General features: G+C 43.7%; 1 protein-coding gene across 6 annotated transcripts in view; it reads left to right on the forward strand.

Annotated features, from left to right (window-relative positions):
- Positions 1-26,779, forward strand: part of rhbdf1a (rhomboid 5 homolog 1a (Drosophila)) — a 346,823-nt gene that overhangs the window by 124,224 nt on the left and 195,820 nt on the right. For 4 of the 6 annotated variants that reach the window (XM_070901161.1, XM_070901163.1, XM_070901162.1 and 1 more), the window contains exon 3: positions 4,340-4,403. The gene's annotated coding sequence lies outside the window, so the exon portion shown is untranslated. Of the gene's footprint in view, positions 1-4,339; positions 4,404-16,905; positions 17,006-23,111; positions 23,179-26,779 lie in introns of those variants that run through there. The other 2 variants (XM_070901165.1, XM_070901166.1) reach the window with 2 other exon arrangements.

A 26,779-nucleotide genomic window follows, 5' to 3' on the forward strand; every position in this document is an offset into this window, starting at 1 on the left:
GAAGACAGGGTGATGGATGAACAAGATTTGGTGCCGGATAGGATACAGGCAGCAAAGGTTGAAGTATATGATAGGTGGAGTATGGGAGCTTGGCCAGGAGAGCATTGGAATACTTGAGTCTGGAAGTGATAAAGGCATGGATGATGGTTTCAGTAGCAGATGGGCTGGGGTAAAGTGGGCGATGTCACAGGTAGGCAGTATCTGTGATGGAGAGCATATTGGGATGAAAGCTTAGCTCTTGGTTGAATAGGATGCTGAGGGTGAGAACAGTCTGGTTCAGCCCAAGACAATGGTGAGGGGGAAAGAATAGGTGGCAACCACCATAAATGTATAAATTATTAAATAAAGCACCTCCGCAATATATATTTTAGAACAGATGATAGTTGAAGTGATTCAAGAGTTAATGTCTAATTTTGTAATATTCCATCAGAAGACTTCAATCAGATTACTGCGTTCTAATCGCTCTCTGGGGTGTGCATTATGCCCTACATGTTCTAAACAATGGCCCTGAAGTTCTCCTGGACTTCTGTGTGACCAATGCTTGTGGAACTGCCAAGGAATTGGTGTAAACGGCTGTTTAAAGCATATGTCCTGTTTCTTGTGGAGGTGGGCGGGTGTTTCTGCTAGACGGCAGATTGTCACAACTCTCCTCAGATTTTAATTCTACCCATTGGGAAGGAACCTGCTGCCCACTTGGTACTTCCCAAGTCCCAACAGCAGTGTATCTCAGATTGGGAATACTGTGAACTTCTCCAAAGTTCCCCTTTTATTTTAACCTCCCTTTTTATTCAATAACAACATTTTAAATATATATATGTATATCTTGCTGACCTCTTCTGATAACCAAGGACTTATTGAACTAGGTTAAGAGTTTTGTCTTGCAATCCAATTTAGCTTTCTCCTACTGTTGGATTTAGGCACTCCTCTCAATCCTGTCGTCATCTCATTTAAAACAAAAATGTAAAGTACACCAGTTTCAATAAAATGAGGATTCTTTCTGCTTGTTTTAAAATCAACATAGTGACAGTTCACATCTCCTGGAATTGTCTTATTTTAAGAAATCTGGGGAAACATTTTTTGTGGTTTATTTTCTTTGAAGTGCCTGTGATTGATTCTGTTTGTTTTCAGAATCATCAAACCTCACTTGCTTATACATTCAACTCCAAATGAACCGACTGACCCAGGCAGACAAACTGTAGAATTCAAATGCAGCAAGCCACTTCCCATTTGCTCACACTCCATACAATCCTGGTCCAAGCGTAACACTTAATGGGCTGTTTTTCCTGTATTGGGAGACTTTATTGAGACAACCCAATTCCTGGAATAGTTTCTCTGAAAATCAGCCGCATGTCTTCCACAGCTGTTTACAGACTTATCTGGGGCAAATGTAAACATAGAAACACAGAAAATAGGTGCAGGAGCAGGCCATTCGGCCCTTCCAGCCTGCACCACCATTCAATATGATCATGGCTGATCATGCAACTTCAGGAGGACATACAACAGACTGGTGAAATGAACAGACACTTCATGCAGATAAGTGCCAGATGATTCATTTTGGTTGGAAGAAGGGGGAGAGACAATATAAACTAAATGACACCATTTTAAATGGAGTGCAGGAACAGAGAGACCTGAGGGTGTACGTACACAAATCTTTGAAGGTGGCAAGACAAGTTGAGAAGGCTGTTAAAAAGGCGTACGGTGTCCTTGATTTTATTAAGAGTGGAATCGAGTACAAAAGAAAGGAAGTTATAAATCACTGGTTAGACCCTAGCTATAGAGTATTGTGTCCAATTGTGGGCACCATACTTTAGGAAGGCTGTCAAGGCCTTGGAGAGGGTGCAGGGAAGATTTACTAGAATGTTACCAGGGACGTGGGACTTCACTTTTGTGTAGAGACTGGAGAAGCTGGGGTTGTTGTCCTAAGGGGAGATTTAAGAGGTGTTCCAAATCATTAAGGATTTAATGGAGTAAATAAGGAGAAACGGTTTCCAAAGGCAGAAGGGCTGGTAACCAGAGGATGTAGATTTAAGGTAATTGGCAAAAGAACCAGAGGTGACATGAGGAAAACACATTTTCTGCAGCGAGTTATGATCTGGAATGCACGGGCTGAAAGGGTGGTGGAAGCGGATTCTATAGTAGCTTAAAAAAGGGGATTGGATAAGTACCTGAAGGGAAGCATTTGCAGGGTTATGGGGAAAGAGCAGGGGAATGGGACTAATTTTGATAGCTCTTTCAGAGAGCGGGGACAGGGATGGTGGGCCAAATGGCTTCCTGTGCTGTATCATTCTATGATTCTAAGCAAATTGGAAGTTGTAAACTGCCTTGAAAATGGACTGCTCGGAAAGGTGCGCAGATTCTAATGCCGTGAGTGCCGCTTTAAATTCATCTTTCAAAGAGCCGGCACGGGTAACCCTAACCCTACATCCTTCTGTGCTCTATCATTCGATGAAGAGGCCAAGAATGTTGATAGATGAAGAAGGACTAAAAGATGGAGCTGGTGGTTAGATGGGCAACAAACATGAAGCTGCATCATTGTCCCATTGGCGAGCATGGAGGATGGCAATATGGTGATTCAGGCATTGCACTGCAAGAGGACTGGAGGTTGGGAGAACTTCGGGTGTGCATCTGGAGGACGTTGATGAATGTAGAATGGGATCATCAACAAGATTGTACAGGGTTAGATGGTCAGTGAGAAGACTGCTGACATAAAGAAGGAACTGCGTGGGTGAAGGCCAGGGCCTTGGGGAACTTTGAATTGAAAGTGAGTCAGAAGATGAGCCATGCTAGTGACTTGAGTGGAAACTAAGTAGCCATAATGCAAAATTTAGTTGGGCAGTGGCAGATGACTCACTGAAACGGACAAGGACAGCGTAACAGAGTTCCACAAACAAGGTCACAGCAGAATAGCCATACCAAAGGTGCTGCCTATAATCATGGATTATAGAAGCACTTTAAAATTTATAATATTGGACAGTATTAATATATTTAGAGCAATAGAATATAAAAATATCAGAGCAATAGGATAGTAGTTGGAATAGTGAGAGGCAGGGTGAAAACAAGCACATTTCAAAGTCTACTGTGAGTAAAGAGATTGAGCATTAGGTTTGGAGACTCCCTCTGCACTTTCTTCAAATCCATAGAGTGGACAAGGATAAATATTTATCTCATTAAAGAGAATGGAGCAGAGGGAGTTTCTTTACCAACGTCATGTGGGCCTTGGGAGGTTTTACTCTGTTAAAGGTGCTATATAAATGTAGCTTGTTGTTGGAAGTGAAAATTGATCCAAAGAAATTCGCTTTTTCTTTAGGAGAGCTAGTTCTTGTATCATCGGGACAAAATCAGAATGGAAATGAGGATTGCCACAACCAATAAGAGACCGATTTTGCAATGGAGCTAACGGTCTGGTTGCTGGAAGGGTAGAGAGTTGATGCTTCTTTTCAATAAAGTCTTTGGAAGCTCTAATAATGGATTTACTAAAGTTACAACCAGGCATTAAGTTGGTTTGGGATGCTTCTTCACATTGATCAGGACTGCAGATGCGATAAACAAAATATTTCTGAGGCAGCTGAGCCATAATGTAGTGCCAGATCACTTCAAGGACACCCTCAAAGCCTCCTTGAAAAGATGCAACATCCTCACCGACACCTGGGAATCCCTGGCCCAAGACTGCTCAAAGTGGAGGAGAAGCAACCGAGAAGGCGCTGAACATCTAGAGTCTCTTCACCAGGAGCAAGCGGACAATCCAAGCACCCCACCCACCTGTTCCTTCAACCACCATCTGCCCTACCCGTGACAGAGACTGTAGGTCCCGCATTGGTCTCATCAGTCACCTGACAAATCATTTGTGTGGACTCCGAGGGACTGCCTAAGAGAGAGTGCCAGGTCTGAAGCCTTCATAGAAAAACATCAATTGCTACACACACACACACATTTGAGATGGTGAGAATAGTGAAAGCAACAGCAGTTTCTGGTGAAATAACATGGACACTACAAGACCAAGAATGCAAAGAATTCTCTACAATTTTTCCTACAGAGCAAGAGCGTTTTCTTTATCATGTGTGAGGATGTATTAAGTTTGATGCTTGATCCACTTTCCTCTCCTTTAGACAACATTACCCACTAACTGTACACCTATTGTCTGACTGGATGTTTTACATTCCATGACACATCTGACTTGTATTTATTTTCTGATCTTTTTGCTAGTTAGTAGGGTGGGGAGGAGGAGTGGAATGCAATGAATATTTGGAACATCTTCGGTGAGCAGGCGGGGCGAATGAAGAGGAGGGTAATTTTAGATTCTTTATATTCTTACCGTTCATTATTATTTTTGTTTCCTCAGCAATTATCCTTTTATCTGAAGAGATCTGGAATACAGGTTTCATCTGAAATCTATAGTTTCACAGGTATGGCATGTTAATTTTTCATTGTCCTTCCAGATTCTTATTTAAGTAACTCTTCCAGAAAGCATTCTAATAGTTTAGTTGGTTATTGCAATATGTTGTGGTACTGTGTCATGCAGCGCAGGAAGTCTTGCATTTGATCTCTGGTCTATGCTGAGTTTACTGATCTCAATGAAGATATCACTGGGGGCCCTACAATTGCTTCAGCACCTCTCGGCTAAGGAGGGGCAAAATTAGCGAATGGTTATAGTAGCTACTGGAAATGTATGGTGGGATAAAATTGGTCTTCAATTGTCACGCCAAACAGGCGATAATAAATCAGCTACTCATTTTGCACCCCTGGTCTGGGCAGGTGTACAACAGGCTGCTGATTCGTTGGCCCCTATTTTGTTTGACCCCTGAAGACCTTGGTGTGAGCTGGGATAAATTTTGAACTGCAGCCCATAGAAGCAGAATTCGATCCAGAGGTGCTTTATTGAAATGGTGGTTGAAGCATGCTGGTGGCCATTAACATTTAACAAAGCTGACAAGTAAATACTTGGTAAGACCGGCGACAATGGCGTCACGCAAATGACTTTCCTCACTTACTGGTCGCATTGTGAATGAGAGGCGAGCGGCATCATCTCCCGAAAACATAAACAAGCTTGTCTGTCTAAGTAACTGGCTAAATGGCAGCAAGAAATAGGACTGAAATTCTTTTTACACTTGTATACAGCATTGCATTTTTTTTTTTGCAGGGTATGGTTATGTAAAGCTACGAATTTTCTTTTTTAAATTTGCACGTTCAGATATGATGACTCAAAGGTTTTTGATCTCTTCAGAATAAAATGTTCAGTTTGAGTTTCTCTAAGTCTGTGTAAATAATTATGGAGGACCAACATTATGAATCCAACATTAGAAAAACAAGGTTTTTAGGCATGTATATTTTTTGGGTGATAATTTTGAGTAATGAAACAAATTTGAATGAGATGGATCAATTGTATCAATTAACTATACAATGAAAATCAAGATTGATTTGAGATTAAAGGCTAGATTTTCCACTGCTGTCTGCCTCTGTCTTCGCCCTGGAGGAGCGGTAATGGCGACGGTGAGGTCTGCTGGGCCCCTTTGGGGTCAGTTTCGGCGGGACGAGGAGCAGTACCGCCCGGAAGAGGTGAGCCGGTGTGCAACGCCCTTGGTTGCGACACCGGCTCGACTTTTGACTCTCGCCCGACCCGTAGCGCACCCTGGCATTCACAAGCATTCCAAACTGTAGCGGCTGCATCTAGGTGAATAATGTAAACCTCAGGTGAGTGTGATCTTTTTTTTTGTGATTTATGTTGTGTTGACATGGGCTATGTATTGGGAATGTTTTTTGTGTTATTTTTTTCTCCAGGCCTCTTCTAAAATAGAGAGCTGGCCATCCTAGACTGGGTGTTGTGTAATGAGAGAGGATTAATTAGCAATCTTGTTGTGCGAGGCCCCTTAGGGAAGAGTGACCATAGTATGGTAGAATTCTTCATTAAGATGGAGAGTGACACAGTCAATTCGGAGACTAGAGTCCTGAACTTAAAGAAAGGTAACTTCGATGGTATGAGACGTGAATTGGCTAGGATAGACTGGCGAATGATACTTAGTTGACGGTGGATAGGCAATGGCAGACATTTAAAGATCTCCTGGATGAACTTCAACAATTGTACATCCCTGTCTGGAATAAAAATAAAACTTGGAAGGTGGCTCAACCGTGGCTAACGAGGGAAATTAGGGATAGTGTTAAATCCCAGGAAGAGGCATATAAATTGTCCAGAAAAAGCAGCAAACCTGAGGACTGGGAGAAATTTAGAATTCAGCAGAGAAGGACAAAGGATTTAATTAGATGGGGGGATATAGAGTAGGAGAGTAAGCTTGCAGGGAACATAAAAACTGACTGCAAAAGCTTCTATAGATTTGTGAAGAGAAAAAGATTAGTGAAGACAAATGTAGGTCCCTTGCAGTCAGAATCAGGTGAATTTATAATGGGGAACAAAGAAATGGCAGACCAATTGAACAAGTATTTTGGTTCTGTCTTCAGTAAGGAAGACACAAATAACCTTCCGGAAATACTACGGGACCGAGGGTCTAGCGAGAAGGAGGAACTGAAGGAAATCCTTATTAGTCAGGAAATTGTGTTCGGGAAATTGATGGTATTGAAGGCTGCTAAATCCCCAGGGTCTGATAGTCTGCATCCCAGAGTACTTAAGGAAGTGGCCCTAGAAATAGTGGATGCATTGGTGATCATTTTCCAACGTTCTATAGACTCTGGACCAGTTCCTATGGATTGGCGGGTAGCTAATGTAACCCCACTTTTTAAAAAAGGAGGGAAAGAGAAAACAGGGAATTATAGACCGGTTAGCCTGACATCGGCAGTAGGGAAAATGTTGGAATCAATTATTAAAGATATAATAGCAGCACATTTGGAAAGCAGTGACAGGATCGGTCCATGTCAGCATGGATTTATGAAAGGGAAATCATGCTTGACAAATCTTCTGGAATTTTTTGAGGATGTAAATAATAGAGTGGTCAAGGGAGAACCAGTAAATGTGATTGTATTTGGACTTTCAAAAGGCTTTTGACAAGGTCCCACACAAGAGATTAGTGTGTAAAATTAAAGCACATGGTATTGGGGGTAATGTATTGACATGGATAGAGAACTGGTTGGCAGACAGTAAGCAAAGAGTAGGAATAAATGGGTCCTTTTCAGAATGGCAGGCAGTGACTAGTGAGGTACCGCAAGGATCAGTGCTGGGACCCCAGCTATTTACAATATGCATTAATGATTTAGACGAACGAATTGAATGTAATGTCTCCAAGTTTGCAGATGACACTAAGCTGGGTGGCAGTGTGAGCTGTGAGGATGATGCTAAGAGGCTGCAGGGTGACTTGGATAGGTGAGTGGGCAAATGCATGGCAGATGTAGTATAATGTGGATAAATGTGAGGTTATCCACTTTGGTGGCAAAAACAGAAAGGCAGAATATTATCTGAATGGTGAAAGATTGTAAAAGGGGAGGTGCAACGGGACCTGGGTGTCATGGTACATCAGTCATTGAAAGTTGGCATGCAGGTACAGCAGGCGGTGAAGAAAGCAAATGGCATGTTGGCCTTCCTAGCGAGAGGATTTGAGTATAGGAGCAGGGAGGTCTTACTGCAGTTGTACAGGGCCTTGGTGAGGCCACACCTTGAATATTGTGTACAGTTTTGGTCTCCTAATCTGAGGAAGGACATTCTTGCTATTGAGGGAGTGCAGCGAAGGTTCACCAGACTGATTCCCGGAATAGCTGGACTGACATATGAGGAGAGACTGGATCGACTAGGTTTATATTCACTGAATTTAGAAGAATGAGAGGGGATCTCCTAGAAACATATAAAAATTGTGAGGGGATTGGACAGGCTAGATGCAAGAAGAATGTTCCCGATGTTGGGGAAGTCCAGAACCAGAGGTCACAATCTAAGGATAAGGGGTAAGCCATTTAGGACCGAGATGAGGAGAAACTTCTTCACTCAGAGACTTGTGAGCATATGGCATTTTCTACCACAGGAAGCTGTTGAGGCCAGTTCATTAGATATATTCAAAAGGGAGTTAGATGTGGCCCTTACGGCTAAAGGGATCAAGGGGTATGGAGAGAAAGCAGGAATGAGGTACTGAAGTTGCATGATCAGCCATGACCTTATTGAATGGTGGTGCAGGCTCGAAGGGCTGAATGACCTACTCGTGCACCTATTTTCTACGTTTCTATGTTTCTTCCAACGCTCCCAGGCCGACTCTTTAGCTTGGGATTTTCGTATGCTCAGTCGGCCTAGCGCCCTCAGAGAGGTGTGCAAAGCCTCCCTTACCACTCCACCCCACACTCAGGGCCCAACTGCCCAATTTTGCTGACTGAGCTGCAAACTTTTTCCAGGCGGTATCGGAACCGCCCCGCCGTCATTAACGCCCCGAAATCCTAAAAGCCGAAAATCCAGCCCTAAAATTTTTAATTTCGAGTTTAATCGAAATTCATATTTTTACTTGTTTGAAAGCCTTAAAAATAACATTTGAGTTATGTGTCTAAGGTCCTGCCACCTGCAAAACCCTGGCTCACCATCTTCAGGAAAGGGGAGATAAGCTTTCTCCTATGCTAGGGAACCTGCAAACTAATGTTAATTTTATCTACTGAGTTGTCCCGATAAAACCAATTACTGTCCATTGTGCTTGTGGTAATAAACTTTAGAATATCTTATTCTCTATTAACTTGGAAATCACGGAGAGCAATAAATGCTTATTGCGCTGATATCAAATTTCTTCCTCTGCTATTTTAACAGAGGTGGAGTTTCTGAACTTTGCAAGAGGCCAATCTATCGGTAGGGCCTTGTACACAGTGACAGCTTATCATAACACTGTCCTTTTCCTCTGATTAATATCAAAGTTGCAGGCAAAGCATCACGATTTTCTGATCAATTGGCCGTTATGTGCGGGATACCCCAGGGAGCCTAGAAGTTCCACCTTATGTACGTAGAGTACACTCGGTGCTTAACCTTGGAATATATGCAGTGTTCTCAATGAATGGAAGGAACCAATAAACTCACAATTTGTCTATATTCCATAAACACTTTTAATAAATATTTGTGCTGAACAAAATTGAGAAATTAAATTGCTCCATTTAGAGCTTATGTGTAAATACTAGAATTAAGGTTTGGCTTCAAAAATATTTATAAAATCACTTTTGAAAATAGTGGTTCATGGATGGAGAGACAAATGCCACTTTGTACATGATCATCATGACATCCATTCTCCCTTTAATTTTGCAGTATCATAACAGGCAGTGTCTCTGACTGCAGCACTAATGTTAATGGGCATGAAATTCCTGGGTTGTGGAAGGGGATTTGCACCTTTGCTGGGCCAGGAATTTGGGGCTGAGCTGAGATGTGCTGGAGTTCTGGCAGGTTTCAGAGCGGGCTGAAGAAGCAGCTGTTCAGCTAGATTAATCGGGCTGCAGCAGAGTGGAGCCAGACAGTGGCCATTCAGCGGGATGTATCGACTCGGGTGCACGTTGCGAGATCTCGTGCAGGAGCTGCCTTTCGACGATGAAGCTTTGGAAGAGATTCGTTTGTTGCTGCAGCCAGCTTTGCAACCGAAGCACACAGTGTAACGGAGAACACAGCTTTTATACAACAGGCTCATTCTAGGGATCCACAGCGGACTTTTGCCAGATCAGACAATTCACTGTACATTCCTGTATAAGACAAGTCACCAATGCCCTCTTTGGCAGGGCAGCCATGACCGTGGGCCCAGATAAATGACTGCAAAATAAATTTTTATAGAAGTGCCAGATTACCGAGGGTTGTGGTGACTATTGAGGGCACCATGCAGCATTGTGTGCCCAAAATGTGAACTCTCATACTTACATCAACCACAGAGGCTTCCATTCACTAAATTTCCTTTGTAACGATAGGCACAGTTTCCTTCATGTGAATTCCTGGCATGCAGGGAGCTGTCAATGTTTTTATGCCTCGCTAATCTAGTATCCCACTACTATTTCAACAGTCGGGGCAACAGGCAGTGTGATTATTGGATGGCGAGAGAGACCCACTATTCCCAGTGCTGCATAGCAGTGCCACAGTGAAGCACCCAGTAAGAAAAGAATAGAATTAAGTAAACTGTTAGGATGCTCTGAGGTGATCAAATCGGTGTGGGGGTTCCTGCAGTAAGCGCCCAGCACTGTTTCGTGAATTGTGATAGCATGCTGTGCTTCATAACTTTGCTATTAGGAAAGGATTGATGGTAGATGGAAGGATGTCAAAGAGGCTTATAATGATGCTACTGATGCCAAAGGTCAGGCCCATGAAGAATATGAAACAAGTGCAGTTGCTAGTGAGCTGCGATCCAACTTCATTTAAGAACACCTTCACAGATGCACAAAGACAATATTTTTGAATATCTCAGAGAAAGACTCCTCTCTCAAAATTCTCTATGGCGCTAGTAAAATCCTTGTATCTCATAGCTAGCCATCACATGCTAATTATGAACCTCAAAGTCAGCATGGTAGAGTGAACTTTTCTCGACCCTAATCTAATACAATCTTCTATGTGCCACCTTTCCACATTCTCCTCCCAAGATAGCCAAGCGCCAAGCAGTCCTTTATCAGTGTCACCTGTGGCTCAGTGGGTAAAACACACTCACCTCAGAGTCAGAAGATTGTGGGTTCAAGTCCCACTCCAGGAACTTGAGCACACAAATCTCGGCTGACACTCCAGTGCAGTGCTGAGGGAATGCTGCACTGAGATGCTGTCTTTCGGATGAAACATTAAACTGCTCTCAGGTGGACTTAAAAGATCCCATGGCACTATTTCAAAGAAGAGCAAGGGAATTACCCCTGGTGTCCTGGTCAATATTTATCCCTCAATCAACATAACAAAAATAGATTATCTGGTCATTATCGCAGTACTGTTTGTGGGAGCTTGCTGTGTGCAAATTGGCAGCCGTGTTTCCCACATTACAACAATGACTACACTCCAAAAGTACTTAATTTGCTGTAAAGTGCATTTTGAGATGTCCGGTGGTCGTGAAAGGCACTATATAAATTCAAGTCTTTTTTTTCTTTTATCAGTAATTCCAGTGATTTATCACAACTATTTGCAGAAACATTACTTGGTTTCTTCACTGTGCACAGCCCATGAGTGAACTTTTCTCTACCCTAATCTAATACAATCTTCTATGTGCCACCTGAGGATCTGGTCAGCTGCTGCAAAGTATTGTGAACCTCTTGGGATGGAGGTAGACCTTCTCTTGAAGCCCCCAGATCCTGGGATGGATATAAGATGGACTGACTCTCTGTGATGGGTTTCAAGGTAGCCTGGTCCTGCAAAGTTGAAGGCTTATTCAGGGAACTGAAGAAGTGCTTCTCTATGTTCCTGACATGAGGTAAAGCAGTACCATTGGAACGCACACTGCTGGGAACAGGATTCTGGTTACCAACGATCTGTGGGAGAACTAACCTCATGAAATCTTAAGATTTGTAAATTCCTGTGAGTCAATCGGATATCTTCCAGTCCCTCCAAGATGCTTCCCTGTATACTTTGCAATTGGGTTAACATAGACATATCCAAGTGGTTCCCCCAAGTCCTGTAATGTTTCATGAAGTATCTCCGCACTGAACTGACTTGCCTGGATCTCTCGTGAAGCGGAAGTAGGTTTTCAGATGTTCCTTCATTTTTCACTTTCTCCAGATGTTCTGCAATGACAGGAGACCGCCTCAGATGCTGACACTGCAGTGTAGTGGACTCCACTGCTCGGTACTAATTTCCTTCTGTACCTCATGCAGGTGACCGTTATTCATTTATCAACATATTTGCCTTTGTGGCACATCCCAACAAGCATTTAAAATAAACACAAGCTTTTGAAATGAATAGAATCATAAGATCTTCACACGTACTTCTAGCAGGATCACTGCAAGATATCTCCCACATTCTCTCTTCCCGCCCCCCCCCAGGATACCATGCACAATGATGACACCCCCACCGTCACCTTGAAGCTGACACTGAGGATTGGACTTAGCACCTTCTTGATCAGTGTGGGTCAGTTACTCATTAAGTAAACTCACCGGCTGTCCAGGTAGCTGATTTGTAGCTGACATCTGGACAGTACTGTGTAAATAAAAGTGATGAAAGTATGCATACACTGTTAAAACCCCACTTGCATTTCTCAGACCATATTGCTGTCTGAACAGTGTTAAATGGTTTGGTTCTGTGTCATATATCTGGAACCCATGGTATACAGTGAAGTCTAAATCCCTGTACAAAAAAAAGGAGCAAGGTTGTATCTACAGCTTTTTTCCTCTCACTTTTTGCCAGTTTCCTCCCTTCCTGAAGGCATGACTCCTGTTGATTGCACTAAGCATTCCTTGTTGCCTCATCCAGGCAGCAATTCTTCATGTCGAGCCCAGTGAGTGTTGGCGGACGATTTGTCAGGGGGGTGCTGAGTAGCATCACAGCTGAATCCAATCATTTTCTTTGCCCAATGCCACACACGCACGCACAAACCGTTTTCCAGCAAGGATCACTGGTTAGCAAGCAGAAACAGGAATCTTGGCAGTCCCTTGTCTGACTCAGATGCACTGTGACCCAGCTGAAAACCGACAACTCTGCACACACTCCGAATCAAACTTTGGACTTTCTGCTATGTATGGCTCACCTGCGCAGTGCCTGTACTCGTACATTAACTATTGATAGTATTATTCCAAGGACTTCGGTTTTCCAACTTAACTTGTATTTAGAAAAATTATCCAATATCCACATCTTACTTTTCTGAGTTGTGTATCCATGAATTTGTATTTATTGTTTAATATTCTTTTATGGTGCAGCATATGAATGTATTAGCATGGAACAATCATCCATGAAATGTGCTATTAAAGGAATACTCCAAGATAAGATCTTATCATCATCCTATTCATTTCAAAAGCTTGTGTTTATTTTAAAGGTTGTACATTGTTTTATGTAAGTTTTTATGTGATACCTGTCAGGGCCACCATCGTAATTCTGATTCTGGGGCATGAAAAGGTGATATCTTGACCTTGAACTGTGGCTCTGAGCATCTCCGCGCCCCTCCCCCACCCCACCACACCCTCTCTCAAACACTGAATGAGCCAAGTTGGGCAATATATTGCTGCATTTTCATGTTTTGACTTGGAAAAAGCTAGGGAGCTAGAGGTCTGATTGGGAGGCCAGAAGCCCTGTGGTGGATTGGCCATTTTGTAAAGTGAACACTCAAGCAGCTGAGTGAGTGGGTGGGGGACGGGGGTGATGGGGGTGGAATTGGAGAAAGTAACAATGTAAAAATGAGTGAAGCAGCTTTGGGATTAAGTTCAGACAACTCTGCATTATTACGACCTTGTTTGGAGTTGCACAACACTCTGGGCTATGTAAAACATTTCTCTATTTTACCTGATTTCGCTTTCCCCCTCCCCAAGTCTATCTATGACCAAGGGGCTAATTTTGATTCCTTAGCTACTGGCTGTTTTGGCTGAGACAACATCACCAACTTACATAAAATAGCACCTGTGACGTAGAAAAAGGTCCCAAGGCATTTCACACAAATGTAGTAAGACCAAGGTTGACACCGAGCCAAGGAAGGAGCTGTTAGGTGGGATGACTGGGTCACAGAGGTAGAAAAATAGATATGTTTAAGAAATTCAAGAATTTGTGACCTGGGCGCTGAAGTTGCGGCCACCAGTGGTGGGACGAAGGGAGTGGATGATGCTCAAGGGTCCAGAGTTGGAGAAACCGGGAGTTCTTGGGATTTTGTAGTGTTGGAAGAGTAGGGAGGGGCGATTTAAACACGACTGATAATTTTAAAATCGAGGTGTTGGTATCAATGATTTCCCCCTAATTTAAATGTGGGTGCACTGTCCATTCAAAGATTTGCACGTGTGAAATTTCACATTGTAAAAGCTGAGCAGGGCCGGCAGACAGCTGCGCAGCTTAAAGGGAATGTTGGTTGGTATGTCTTCCTTCTTCTTGGTCAGTCCTTTGGAGTTGAGGATGACTTGCTTCCGCACTAAAAATGAGTTCTCGTGTGACTGATGAGTCCAATGTAGGACTTACAGTCTCTGTCACAGGTGGGGCAGACGGTGGTTGAAGGGGCGGGTGGGTGGAGTGCTTGGGTTGTTGTGCGCTCCTTCCGCTGTTTGCTCTTGGCTTCCACTTGCTCCCGGCGAAGAGACTCGAGGTGTTCGGCACCTTCCCGGATGCTTCTCCTCCACTTTGAGTGGTCTTGGGCCAGGGATTCCCAGGTGTCGATGGGTATGTTTCACTTTTTCAAGGAGGCTTTGAGGGTGTCCTTGAAGCGTTTCCTCTGCCCATCTGGGGCTCGCTTGCGTGTCGAAGCTCCGAGTAGAGTGCTTGTTTTGGGAGTCTTGTATCTGGCATGCAGATGATGTAGCCCATCTGTCAGAGTTGATCGAACGTGGTCAATGCGTCGCTGCTGGGGATGTTGGCCTGAGCGAGAACACAGACGTTGGTGCACCTATCCTACCAATGGATTTGCAGGATCTTGCGGAGGCAGCGTTGGTGGTACTTCAGTGCTTTGAGGTGCCTGCTGTACATGGTCCATGTCTCAGAAGCATATAGGAGGGCGAGTATCACTCCTGCTCTGTAGACCATGAGCTTGGTGCCGAGTTTGAGGACCTGGCCTTCAAACACACTCTCCCTCAGGCAATCGAAGGCTGCACTGGCACACTGAAGACGATGTTGGACTTGTCATCAATATCTGCTCTTGTTGACGGTGGGCTCTCGAGGTATGGGGAATGGCGCATATTGTCCAAGGCCTCGTCATGGATTTTAATAATCAGGTGGCAGTACTGTGTGGCGGGGGCAGGTTGGTAGAGAACCTTTGTTTTACTGTAAGGCCCATACACTCGTATGCTTCAGTGAAGGTGTTGACGATGGTTTGGAGTTCGACCTCAGTGTGCGTAGACACAAGCATCATCTGCATACTGTAATTCACCGACACGGGATGGGACGACATTGGATCTGGACGGGAGGTGGCGGAGGTTGAACAGTTTCCCGTTTGTTCTGTGGATTTGCTCCACTCCAGCGGGGAGCATACTGAGGGTGAGATGGAGCATTGCAGCAAGGAAGATCGAGAAGAGCGTTGGTGCGATGACAGCAATGCTTGACCCCGGCCCATACATGAATTGGGTCTGTGGTGGATCCGTTGGTCAGGATCACAGCTTGCATGTCAGTGTGAAGCAGGCAGAGGATGGTGACATTTTTGAAGGTAGCTCTCATGGTTGACAGTGTTTGAAGGCCTTTGTGAGGTCAAAGAAGACCATGTATAGAGGTTGGTGCTGTTCCATGCATTTCTCTTGAATTTGACGTGCGGTCAAGTGAGATGAGGAGGAAGTTCTTCACTCAGAGGGTTGTGAATATTTGGGATTCTCTATCAAAAAGGGCTGTGGATGGTGAATCGCTGAGATAGATAGATTTTTGTACTTTAGGTGAATCAAGAGATATGGGGATTGGGCAGGAAAGTGGAGTTCAGGTCAAAGATCAGCCATGCTCTTATTGAATGGTGGAGCAGGCTCGAGGGGCCGTAATGCCTATTCCTACATTTTAATGTTCTTCCTACTATTTAACTGGAGGAAATTACAGTTCATCTGACACTGGGCGGTGGAGAAGCAGGCCAACAGCAGAGGCAGTGACAGGGTAAAAGGCTGTGGATCATGGGTCAATTGAAATTTTGAAGACTGAGATGGATAGATTTTTGTCAGGCAAGGATATCGAGGGGTATGGAGAAAAGGAGGGTAAATGGAGTTGAAGTACAGATCAGCTATGATTTAGCAGGCTTGAGTGGATGAATGGCTCCTATTCCTGTTCCTACATTGTCAGCATATATGTGGAAGCCGACCCCATGTCTTTGAGGAAGAGGAGGGGGTCCCAAGGATAGATTCTTGGGTGGGGCACTAGAGTTAATGGTGCGAGGGTCCGAAAACCTGCGCCCCCTCTCCCTTGGTCTCTGAGCCATCCAGCAACATGCCGCTGTGTGCCAGCCAGAAAATCTCCACACATTCAGTGGAAGTGGGTGTGAGTAGCCCACATATACTGTCCCACCAAAATTGCGTCTAATCAGCGCTTGAGTGCTAAAGCTGTCGGTTTTTGGTTTAGTACCTCCAGGCAAGTTCAAATTACGGTAATCAGCGGTTAGGACCAATATTGTGTAATAAATCCAGACTTTCAAACGGGCTTGTCTTATTAACACAGCGCCTATTTAGTGCCTGTTTTCACCCATTGACCAAAATAACCCCCTCCTCCCACATGTTTTGTTACTGACCTGTTCTCTCTCCACTTGTTCTCTGTTTGGAATTTATCTCCTTTCAAATTTTTCCTGCTTCACTGAGATACAAGGCTAGCTCATGTGTAACTTACTTCCTGTACTGAGGGTGGCAGAGTAATCGTTCAGGGAAACATGCTTGGGCCGTGACTAGCACAGATATAATCTGATAGCTCTGACCAGGGGGCCGATCCCAACTGTTAATGCCTAGAGGCAAGGACCTGCAGATAGAAGATTGGTACAGACCTGCAAGATTTTTATCCATTATTTCCACTCTTCTCATTTGAAGTTTAGCTGCTGTTTTGAATGACATCGTGTTGGAAGCTGATGCAGAGCTGGGGCTTTGGTTTGAGAACTTTACTGTGAATTGTAAAGACTCGTCATAATGAAACTCCAGATCAACATGCAGCAGATTTTTCTGTATTTTTAAGAAGTTAGTGATTCTCTGGCACTGAAACTTTGGAATAAGACACAGACAGTGAATAGGTTAAATTTGATAATTCATGTTTAACTTAGTGATTAATCTTCAAGTGAGACTTTGTAAGACAAGTTGTCTGTGCCAGCAGTGGTTTCGATAGTTGGGTTTCCTTGATGGACCAGATTCCTGAGTGGATATTGCGCAACAATAGAGTTTACAGTCACGTCATCGCATCAGTTTGGAATGGGACCTGAGCAGTAACTCACTGAGAAATGAGAACTGAACGCAGGAGTGCCATACAGCCAGGGTCCACAACACAAGGAGAGGATTCTTGAAGATTTTACAGGAGCTGTATCATTGTAGTAGAGTAAGTAACATCTGACCCATGCTGTTGTTTGTAGAGTTTGGACAAAAACTACAAATTATCAGCCACAGATGTTGTCCATGTTTATTTCTATTTAAAATGAAAGTAATAACAGTTATGGTTAAAAGAGTCTTTGTAATCGTGCTGGAAACATTTTTGTGAATTTGAAGTTGTAATAATGAGCCAATTCTGAAGGTGCTAATAACAATACGTGCATCCAAAAGATTGCTTTATTGGGTGGCTGTGTGATGTGGGTATTGTGTACTGTGCTGGGGTGCAAAGTAATACTGGAAATTAATTGAAGAATTGCCATCAATTGCAAGGTTGACTCTGAATACTGACATTGTTTTTGGTTTGTCTTTTTCTGCTTCTTGTGAATTGTGCATCGTGAATATGTTTATCCTGGAGCGCCCAATCTTACGGGAAGTGAACTGAGGCTTTTCAGATTTTCAAATCAGAAGCTAATGTAACGTTTATCATCTTGGCAATATCTTTGTACTGTTTCAGTTGCCTATCAAAAGGGAATTACCTTTTGCTCAGCAACAGTAAGTAACCTATTATGGCATCAAAATAGTGGTAGCCACAAATAACGGACCAACAACAAAAACAACTTGTATTTATATAGCACCTTTAATGTAGCGAAACGTCCCAAGGTGCTTCACAGGAGTATTATGAGATAAAAATTTGACACCGAGCCGCGTAAGCAGAAATTAGCGCTGGTGAGGGCTATGTTTTAAGGAACGTCGTGAAGGAGGAAAGCGAGGTAGAGAAGCGGAGAAGTTTAGACAAGGGAGTTCGAGCTTAGAGCCAAGGCAACAGAAGGCACGGCCACCAATGGTTGAGCGATTATAATCAGGGATACTCGAGGACCGAATTAGAGGAGCGCAGACATCTCTGGGTGTTGTGGGGCTGGAGGAGATTACAGAGATAGGGAGGGGCGAGGCCATGGAGGGATTTGAAAATAAGAATGAGAATTTTGAAATCTAGATGTTAGCTTAACTGGAGCCCAATGTAGGTCAGTGAGCCCAGGGGTGATGGGTGAGTGGGACTTTGGTGCAAGTTAGGACACGGGCAGCCGAGTTTTGGATCAACACTAACGCAGAAAGTAAAGGTGGCAAGTTATGAGTTTTGCTATCCCTGAAGGGAAGAGACTGTTGGAATGCAAGTCACTGGGGAATAGAAACACATACAGTAATGGTAAATTGAGGTCAGCCTGGCTGAGAATTCAACATCTAACATGAATACATAAAATCAATGTAACTATTTATACTGCACTTTTCTTTGAGCGTCTGTCCAGCCCACCCGCCCATACTGCACTTTTTTGACTGACGGGCGACAAGCCCTGCCCCCTGTCAAGCTCCGCCACCCCTTCCGGCCGAATCATTCCATACACGTGGTGCCAAGAAGCAGGACCTGAGGCTCCGACTCTCTCTTTTCTTCTGCCCCCCCCTCCCCCACCCCGGCCAGCCTGGGCCCGATGGAGTGGGGCTGGGGGGCGGGGGGGAGAGGTGAGAGCGGAGGTCCTCAATGGAGGCGAGGGTGGGGGAGAGAGGAGGAGGAAAGAGTTTGAGAGGCTTGGGGGAGGGGGACAAGGGAGAGAGAGGCTGGGAGGGGGGGGTGGGAAACGAGAGAGATTGGGGGGGGGGGAAGAGAGAGGCTGTTGGGGGGAGTAGTGAGAGACTGTTGGGGGAGGGAGGGGGGGAAGAGAGAGACACGGGTGGGGGAGGGGAGCGAGATACAGATGAGGGGGGGAGATGGATCACATTCTTCGAACCCCCTACAAGGGACATCGTTGGAGTGGATGATATCCAGAAGTCACGACACTGTCACTATTCACTTCATACCCAATAGACCTGTTAACAATCCGTACACAATGCTCCATCTATGGTGGGACGGGGGGGGGGCGGCGGCTGTGGAGGCAAGATGCACTTTAGCTGGAGTAAGGCACTTTGGCTGGGGGGATGTAGTTGAACTGGAGTAAGACACTTTGGCTGGCCCTTGCTGTCTTCTGGGGAGCTCTGTCCTCTGTTGCTTCAGGGAGTCAAAGTGGATCGAGTTACAATTTGCAAGTCAGTGAGACCTTGGGATGGGCGGTTCCAGCTACACATTCCTGTGAAATGTCAGGGTGTGGCTTATCCTCCAAGGGGATCAATCGAAACAAAGGGTGGAGCATGTTGGCCATTTTTGCAGTACAAATAAATGCATCCACATAAAATATGTAGCTTCGCCCTAGTACAAGTGGCATAGGATCTAGAATAAATACATGGTCACAAAATGCAGGGTCTTGAATCCAAGAGGGCCATTGGGTTGTGAACTTGGGTTGGTAATCCCCATTTTGCACTGTTAATATTTTAAACCTCAGACACTTGCAGCCCAATGTGAAAAACTGGTCCCAGTTGTACAGAGGAGTTTGTGAGCTTCACATGGGCCAGCAAATAATGTCTCCTTCACTTGAATAATCCGGGAACATGGGCAGACACTCCTTGCCTGATCACTAGGAACAAAAAGGAGTCTGTTGTAGGGACTGAATGTGCTCTCCACCACTAGGCTCACCAAGCCAGTGGCGATTAGATACTCCCTGCTCCCCAACGAGATCATGGGAAGCATTTTTAAAATTCTTTACTAATGTTGTGGCTCCAGCCGCAGACAGCAGATGTCATGGAGAAGGATCTTACAGACTGGGTTACATATTGCAAACTATTCAAAGGACATGTATTTTCTTCTCTATGCCTAAGTGTTGAAAAATTAGACAGATACCCAAACTCAAATAGATCGGAACCGGGCACAAGGCATCTGTAAATCTCTAATCTCAGCACAAGTCAACACCTTCAGGACAAGAAGGAAACAAGGAGAGAAAATGAGGTTTGATAGTTTTACAGCAGTAATAGTTATAGAATATGTAAATGCCTGTTGAATATTTAGGACTGTTACTACTATTACTGAATTCCTATCCATCAGTTCAATCGTGACAATGAGGTCAAATTAATTCATTGCACTATTGTCTTCTGAACTAGCTGGCTGCTTCAGTTTTCTGTTTCCCTTTTTGTGATTACTCGCTCTTGCCATTATCTGTCCAGTGCTTCCTTGGTGTTCCTGGGCTGCTTGTTCGCAGGGCCATGAAAAGTATTCTAGCTGTTTCCATTCTTGAAACGTGACCATCTCTCTCTTTCTTGAATCTTCTGTATAAGAGTTGTTTCATAGAATCATAGAAATTTACTGCGCAGAAGGAGCGGCAGAGGTTATGCTCTGAAATTTTTGAACTCGATGTTGAGTCCAGAAGGCTGTAAAGTACCTAAACAAAAGATGAGGTGCTGTTCCTCAAGCTTACGTTGAGCTTCGTTGGAACAGTGTAGGAGACAGAGGTCAGAGTGGGAATGGAGTGGAGAATTAAAATGACAGGCGACTAGGAGCTCAGGGTCACGCATGCGGACTGAACCGAGGTGCTCCACAAAGCGGTCACCCAATCTACGCTTGGTCTCCCCAATGTAGAGGAGACCACATCGTGAGCAGCGAATACAGTATACTTAATTGAAAGAAGTAAAAGTAAGAAGGGAGGAGGTAAAAGGGCAGGTGTTGCATCTCCTGCGCTTGCACGGAAAGGTACCGTGGGAAGGGGAGGGGGCGCTGGGGGTGACTGCGGAATGGACCAGGGTGTCGCGGAGGGAGCAGTCCCTTTGGAATGCTGAGAGGGGAGGGGAGGGGAAGATGTGATTGGTGGTAGGATCACGCTGGGCGTGGCGGAAATGGCGGAGGATGATCCGTTGAATGTGGAGGCTGGTGAGGTGAAGGGTGAGGATAAAGGGAACCCTGTCATGGTTCTGGGATGGAGGGGAAGAGGTGAGAGCAGAGGTGCGGGAAATAGAACAGACACAGTCGAGGGCCATGTTAAACACAGCGGAGGGGAATCCTCTGATGAGGAAAAAGGAAGACATGTCAGAGGCACTAGTGTGAAAGGTGGCGTCGTCAGAGAAGATGTGATGGAGATGGAGAAATTGGGAGAATGGGATGGAGTCCTTACAGGATGCGGGGTAGGAGGAAGTGTAGTCCTGGTAGTTGTGGGAGTCAATGGGTTTATAGTGAATACATTTCATGTCTTCGTCACAATTCCCATTCTCTGACACTAATCTATCAAGGTATGCAAACTTCACCTGCTCAACTGCATTCTCTCTAGCTGTATTATGTACATCTTCCTGATCACTAATCATTAAAAGTACCAGGTTATCAAGGCCATAAAGATGCAAACAAGGCACTGGGGTTCATTTCTAGAGGAACAGAATTGAAAAGCAGAGAAGTTATGTTAAACTTGTACAGAACCTTAGTTAGACCACAATTCAAGTACTGTGCACAGTTCTGGTCTCCATATTACACAAAAGATATAGAGGCACTGGAAAGGGTGAAAAATAGATTTACAAGGATGATACTAGAACTGAAAGGTTATTAGGAAAGACTGAACAAGCTTAGGCTCATTTCTCTAGAAAAGAGAAGGCTGAGTACTGACCTGATGGAGGTCTTTAAAATTATGAAGTAGTTTGATAGGCTAGGCGTAGAGAAACTGTTTCAACTTGTGGGCGAATCCAAAACTAGGGGTCATAATGTCCGATAATCACTAATAAATTCAGGAGAAACTTCTTTACCCAGAGAGTGGCTAGAATGTGGAACTTGCGAACACATGGAATAGTTGAGGCAAATAGCAAAATGCATTTAAGAGGAAGCTAGATAAGTGCAAGGGAGAAATGAATAGAAGGTTATGCTGATAGGGTTAAATGAAGCAGGGTGGGAGGAAGCTTGTGTGGAGCATAAACACACGCATAGATCAGTTGGGCCGAATGGCCTTTTCCTTTGCTGTGTAACTCTGCCCATGCTTCCCAAACAATATGACTCGTTGTCTTTTTGTTAATGTGTAATCTAAATTTTCTACTTTCTACATACACCTGATCAATTATTTTCTGAAAATCTGCTTTAGATAAATATATAGTAATATAATTAGACTGGTGACATTTAACAAATTGCAAATAGAAATGGAGAACTGTCTTGAGGTACTTTTATATTGGTCTTGTGATAGCTTGTATCACACAGGTCTTGCATAGCCTAGATAAAATCCTATGACACATGTTTATCTGGAAAAAACATTTTGTTTATCATGTTACCTCAATTGGAGCCGGTCTCTTTGAGGGCAGTAACCGTGGTGTTATGACTGCAGCATTTTGGCAATCATCATATAATAGGCAGCCCTCGAAATTGAGGAAGACTTGCTTCCACTCTAAAAGTGAGTTCTCAGGTGACTGAACAGTCCAATACGGGAATTACAGTCTCTGTCACGGGTGGAACAGACAGTCATTGGAGGAAAGGGTGGGTGGGGAGTCGGGTTTTGTCTCACGCTCCTTTCGATGCCTGCGCTTGATTTCTGCATGCTCTTGGCGACGAGACTCGAGCTGGCTCAGCACCCTCCCCGGATGCTCTTCCTCCACTTAGGGCGGTCTTGGGCCAGGGACTCCCAGGTGTCAGTGAGGATGTTGCACTTTATCAAGGAGGCTTTGAGGGTGTCCGTGAAACATTTCCTCTGCCCACCTGGGGCTCGCTTGCCGTGTAGGAGTTGCGAGTAGAGCGCTTGCTTTGGGAGTCTTGTGTTGGGCATGCAGACAATGTGGCCCGCCCAATGGAGCTGGTCGAGTGTAGTCAGTGCTTTGATGCTGGGGATGTTGGCCTGATCGAGAACACATCATAACATCACACATGTTCCCAAACCAGAATCTCAGACGCATTCTGTACAAGCGCAGAATAGTGACTCCCACCGCTGGTTTACAGCAAGAGCAACACAGCTTTGGGTTTTAAAGAGTAAAAATGAATGGACTGTGGCAAAGAACACACATGATTTGTATTTATGTAGTACCTTATCACATATCGTGAAAGCATCCCAAAGCGCTTTGCATAAAATGAATTAACTTCAAATGTGTTATCTTTGTGATGTGAGTAAATGCAGCAGTCATTTTCTACACAGCAAGGTCCCAAATAACAATGAACTCAATTACTTTTTTTTAGTGGTATTGATTGAGGGGGGAGTTTTGCCAGGACACATGAATAAGGATCTGCTTCACTTCAAATAGTGCTGTGGAATCCTTACCATCCACTTGGAATCACCAGAACAGACAGACCTCAATTTAACCTGCTATCTCAAGGTCAGCTCTTTGGAAAATGCATGGGAGTGTTGGTTACATAACATATTTGTCACGTGTACCCCATCCTACAATTGTAAGCACCCTGTTTGAAGTGGTTACATAAATAAGCATCAATTAACATCAGTTTTCCCACATTTTCCAAGAGAATCTTTACAAGCTGAGGCATTTTATTAATAATAGTGACAAATGGGTGCAACATGTTGCATTACTGATTGGCTAGAAAACTGAACAACTTGAGTAAATGATATCAGATCTGATTAGAAACTGGCACTTTTACTGCCTTGCCTCTGGGACCTCTGCCAAGTTCAATATGGGGCAACAAATTACACAACATGCAGTACATGTAGAATTTTGCAGGTTTTCTCACGGGATATCTATCACATTGCACTAAATCACATGTCCTGTTCATAACTCGTGTACATTGTAATCCCACATACACTTGTTTTACTTTGCTGGATCATGTTTCTACAGAATTATCATGTCCTCAGTGTTGTTAAAGGTACGGGCGTATGAGTAAAAGCTACAAATGCTCGTTGTTTTGCAGACCGAGCTCAATGTCCATGATGATACAAATGGAATCTCGTGCAGCACTGTTATTTCATGGCGCCCTTTTTTCTAACCAATAAAATATATTTGAACAAAAATATGTAGTAGGGCAACAGTGTTGATAGTACTGTAGAAATATGTTCGTGGGTTCTTGATGTTTGCTTTCGTATTTCCCTACATAACAACAGCAACTACAATGTAATTCATTGGCTATAAAGTATTTTGGGCTGTCTTAAGGCCTGAAAGATGCTATATAAATGCAAGTTATGTCTTCCTTAGAAGTTTGGTGTTTCAGTTACTTGTGGAAAATCTGATGGTTTGGGGGGATTTCCACAGGGTCTGGTTGTTGTGGATAGTTTTTGTTTGTCTTCCTATGATGATGCAGTGGGTGTGATGACGCATCTAGAGATCAGTTGAAAGAGTTACATGACTCACTCACATACGTTACACATTCCCTTTTCTGTAACAGGAGAGTGGGCTGAGTGATACTGGATTTCTTCCAAGAAGACACTACTGACTGCTAATGTAGTGGAGAGTATGCTGATATGTCGACAGTCATCAATCAATCTATTGATAATGTTATAAACTGAAGTGCTATTTTTCCCCCTTCATTTTTGGCTAGTTATCTCCCTGTTTTCCTCCACTCCTTTTCTCTCCTCTTGACATTGGCTCCTTGTTGGGGTCTGAATTCATGAGGACCCGATTGGCTGCCTCCATGTGTGAGTCCAGACAGTGACGATTGACTTTGTGACTTTGAAGGTGTGATATTTTAGGGAGCTCACAGCACACACAGCCTTAAGATGGCAGAATCTTCCAGAAGTTACCAGTCAGGTGACCTGGTCCCTTTTATAATAAACAGCACTGGCTGCAGTGCCACAGGAGTCCACAGTGTAGAGCTACAGACATTACATTTCTCCCTCCGTAATGAAGAAGTAATTATAACAAACAATCTTCATGCATAACTTGCATGTGTATACATATCAAAAGATATGGACTTATTTTGCCATATTTATAAATCAAGCTTAACCACTTGTTTTCTGCTTCGAAGAGGATACCTTCGCTCTTGAACAGAACCTTCCAATCGTGGTGTCAAATTTATACTCATTGGAGGCTGATCCTGAGGAAAGTTTTCCTCCAAGGGATGCCCTTGATTTCCAATTGAACTCACTCTAACTTCAGACTGTTTGTTTGCCTGACTCGGACTCGGACTTAAATTCTGACTTTCTCTTGGATTTGTTTCCAGTACATTGGATGTAAGATATGCTACTGGTGTATCAAAACTATCTGATGAGTCAGAAATAATTGAATCATTCCCACCTTCAACTACTTCCATGTATGTAGGTAAAATATGATCAATGTGAACAAATCTAACCTGTCCATGATCAAACATCTTGACCAAATATGTGCAAGGACCACATATCATCACCACACTTCCTAGTAATCACTTTAACCATTTATGGTGATGGTTCTTCACCCTCACCTTCTGATTTAATTTCACACTTCTCTCTTTTACTCAACCTCTATCATGATTCTCTTTCTGTCTTAATTGTGTCTCTTCTACGGACTCTGCCAAGTTTGGTTTTAAAACGAGAATCTGGTTCATGGCTGTCGTTTGAGAAACAACTCTGCTGGTGTTCTACCAGTAATTGTGTGAGGAGTATTACGATACGTAATTAAGAAATTGGCCAATTTGTGGTCCAATGACAACTGTCGTTTCTTTGGATTTGGATCCAACATCTGTTTGATGAGGGCACATTTTACAATTTGTACAGTGCGCTTGCTGCACCATTTGAAGCAGGGTGGTGCAGTGGGACCTTGGTATGTTTCACACCATTTTTGCTCATGAACTGCAAATTCTCTGAACAAAATTGTGGTCAATTATCAGAAACAATTTCTTCTGGGAGGCCAAATGAAGAAAATAATCTTCGTAAAATGTCTAATGTTTTACTTGTTGTTTCCCACATTGGAAACACCTTGACCCACTTCGAATGGCTATCGATCACAATGAACAATTGTTGCCCTTCTAGCTCAGCAAAATCGATGTGTAGCCTTTGCCACACCCTGGGAGGCCATTTCCATGACTGTAATGGTACTGATGGTGGTTGCTTGCTTACCGATTTGACATGTCGTACACTGACTCATGATGTACTCTATACCTTTATCAAGACCTGGCCACCATAAGTAACTGCATGCATAACTCTTGGTCATGGAGGTCTCCTAATAATTTGGATCTGAATTTATTTGGTATAACCACTCTTGTACCCCACATGATATAATCTTTATCGACTGATAATTCATTCCTGCGAATGAAGAATGGATGAATATCTTTGTCTATTACCTGGTTTGGCCATCCATTTGCAATATAATCATTTACCTTTGACATAACTGGGTCACGTTTGGTTGCTCTACCAATCTCCCTTCATCTGTGACTGGCAGTTCATCCATGGATGAAAAATAGAACACTTCTTCCCTATCGGGTGTAACTTGTGATGGGGAAGGCAATCTAGACATAGGATCAGCATTACTGTGATCAGCTGATCATCTGTATTCAATATCATATGTATGTATATGCTGACAAAATCAAAGCCCATCTCTGCATTCGGGCTGCAGCTAATGTTGGAACTAGGGACTTTGGATGGAGGATTGCTGTCAGAGGCTTATGGTCTGTAACTATGGTAAACTTAGGAACATACAAGTATCTGTGGAACTTCTTGACCCCAAAAATTAATGCCAAAGCTTCCCTTTCGATTTGCGCATAATTACGCTCACTGGCACTGAGAGTGCGTGAAGCAAAAGCAATTATTCTCTCCTCCCCACTACGTAATACATGAGCGATTACTGCCCCAACTCCATACAGAGAGGCATCACATGCTAGCTTGATCTCCTTAGATACGTCATAGTGAACTAACATGGTGCTCTCTACCAATTGGCTTTTACACTCCTTGAATGCTGTATCACATTTTTCTGACCACTTCCAATGGACCTGTTTTTTCAATAGTTCATTCAGTGGATGTAATACTGTAGCCAAATTTGGTAGGAACGTCCCATAATAGTT

This window comes from Pristiophorus japonicus, chromosome 15 (assembly GCF_044704955.1).
Source record: "Pristiophorus japonicus isolate sPriJap1 chromosome 15, sPriJap1.hap1, whole genome shotgun sequence".
NCBI lineage: Eukaryota > Metazoa > Chordata > Chondrichthyes > Pristiophoridae > Pristiophorus > Pristiophorus japonicus.